Genomic DNA, 2,649 nt, shown 5'->3' on the forward strand with positions numbered 1-2,649 from the left:
CCCCTTCGACGACGAGTTGCATGTGTGTGGTATGTGTCAGAATCTGGTGAAGCTTTCTGCATGTGATGTGCCTTGTGTGGATCCGTGGCCATTGCATTGTGTCTGGTGCTTAGATACCCAGACACTTAGAACGCTTGCGCGGAAAGCAAACTCGATCGTTGTACACTTTGATGGGTGACCATCACTGTGTCTCCGTGCCGTGCTAGATCCCCCCTAGCCGTAAGGCACTTTGAACGCCCCTTCGACGACGAGTTACAAGAGTGTGGTATGTGTCAGAATCTGGTGAAGCTTTCTGCATGTGATGTGCCTTGTGTGGATCCGTGGCCATTGCATTGTGTCTGGTGTGTAGGTACCCAGACACTTAGAACGCTTGCGCGGAAAGCAAACTCGATCGTTGTACACTTTGATGGGCAACCATCACTGTGTCTCCGTGCCGTGCTAGATCTCCCCTAGCCGTAAGGCACTTTGAACGCCCCTTCGACGACGAGTTACAAGAGTGTGGTATGTGTCATAATCTGGTGAAGCTTTCTGCATGTGATGTGCCTTGTGTGGATCCATGGCCATTGCATTGTGTCTGGTGTGTAGGTACCCAGACACTTAAGCAAACTCGATCGTTGTACACTTTGATGGGCGAGCATCACTGTGTCTCCGTGCCGTGTAAGAGCTCCCCTGGCCATCAGGCACTTGAAAGGTCCTTGGACGACGAGTTACAATAGTGGTGTGTTAGATACGTCAGATTACGGTGTCTACTACTGTGCAATACGTATCCGGCTACGGCACGGAACGAACGGGAACTGTGGTGCAGACAAACAAGAGTTAAGCCTATTAGTCATTAACTCTAAGGACGGGGCCATGGGGCGGTACACAAAGGATACGGATGAGCGAGTATGCAGGCCCAATACTCAATAGCTCGATCCGATCCAAGCACATGAGTTGACTGCGGCGTCAGGTTAACCAATGTGCTAGATTCTATTTGGCCAGTAGAATCTTGTGTCTTATGCGATTTGATACCAAGACACCAGAACGAAAGTTAGTTGAAGAGTTATTAAACTCTTATGAAGTATGGTTGTGCAATCACAACTTATGACTTTAACCTATAAAGTGGATATGGACTTGCAATTATAACATGGAATCTCTACACACCCCATGAGCTCGATCCAATCCACGCACACGAGTTGCCTGAGTAGCGACAGGTATACCGATGTGCAATACGTATCCGGCCACGGCACGGAACGAACGGGAACTGTGGTGCAGACATACAAAGAGTTAAGCCTACTAGTCATTAACTCTAAGGACGGGGCCATGGGGCGGTACGCAAAGGATACGGATGAGCGAGTATGCAGGCCCAATACTCAATAGCTCGATCCGATCCAAGCACATGAGTTGACTGCGGCGCCAGGTTAACCAATGTGCTAGATTCTATTTGGCCAGTAGAATCTTGTGTCTTACGCGATTTGATACCAAGACACCAGAACGAAAGTTAGTTGAAGAGTGATTAAACTCTTATGAAGAATGGTTGTGCAATCACAACTTATGACTTTAACCTATAAAGTGGATATGGACTATCAATTATAACATGGGGCACACACCATGTTCTCGATCCAATCCACGCACACGAGTTGCCTGAGTAGCGACAGGTATACCGATGTGCAATACGTATCCGGCCATAGGCACGGAACGAACAGGAACTGTGGTGCAGACATACAAGGGCCATGGGGCGGTACGCAAAGGATACGGATGAGCGAGTATGCAGGCCCAATACTCAATAGCTCGATCCGATCCAAGCACATGAGTTGACTGCGGCGCCAGGTTAACCGATGTGCTAAGAGAGTTGTTCCTGGGCCTTCAAAGTGACTTCAAAACTATCTTAGCGAATGGTGGCCATGGGCGTAGACATGAGCCACAAGTCACAAGGCCTGGGACTATTGGGTAATAAAGACAACTTAGTCAGAAAGTTAGTCTTTGGACGTACCACCGGGATTGTGTTACATTGGGAACCTTACTATAAAACCCTAGGCAGGGGATCACTCGGCTCATGGATCGATGAAGACCGCAGCTAAATGCGCGTCACAATGTGAACTGCAGGACACATGAACACCGATAAGTTGAACGCATATTGCGCGTCGGACGATTAAACCCGGCCGATGCACACATTCTTGAGTGCCTATCAATTCCTTGATATACAACAAACCAAACTTCAGGGTGGAGCGTGCCACAATAGAACACTATGGCGAGCAGCCCGTCTAGTGTCGTGGGGGAAACACGCTTCCACACTGTGCATAATGGCGTGCTCGGGACCTTTGTTGGGACCGCAGGGCGCTGAAAGTAAAGGGGTGAACCGCATAAATCGCACGCACGTAAACGCGCACACACACAAATAGAGTGAGACGTATCGTAGGATACCGCTAAGAGTACGTTGTGAAACATGGGGAAATTCAATCGAAAACCTCTTTGATGTCCAAGAATTCGTTGACCGTATCCGTCGTAATACTGGATCAACGTGCTTGGGGGGAAAAACGTCAAAGGGTTTTATAATAGTGGTGCATGATTAACCCATCGATGCCCGAGGGGAACATGTTGTCCAATACAATAGTGGTGCAGTTGGCTCGACATGCTCGGGGGGAGACATCGTGGGTCCAAGTCGACCAA

At 48.8% G+C, this 2,649-nt stretch overlaps 1 non-coding gene across 1 annotated transcript; it reads left to right on the forward strand.

The window, feature by feature from the left end:
• The first annotated feature begins 2,008 nt into the window (after positions 1 to 2,008).
• On the forward strand, positions 2,009 to 2,166 carry LOC125773005 (5.8S ribosomal RNA). The gene has a single exon (XR_007419821.1). It is a non-coding gene; the product is annotated as a 5.8S ribosomal RNA (ribosomal RNA).
• Positions 2,167 to 2,649: the final 483 nt, after the last annotated feature.

This window comes from Anopheles funestus (genome assembly GCF_943734845.2).
Source record: "Anopheles funestus chromosome X unlocalized genomic scaffold, idAnoFuneDA-416_04 X_unloc_172, whole genome shotgun sequence".
Lineage (NCBI taxonomy): Eukaryota > Metazoa > Arthropoda > Insecta > Diptera > Culicidae > Anopheles > Anopheles funestus.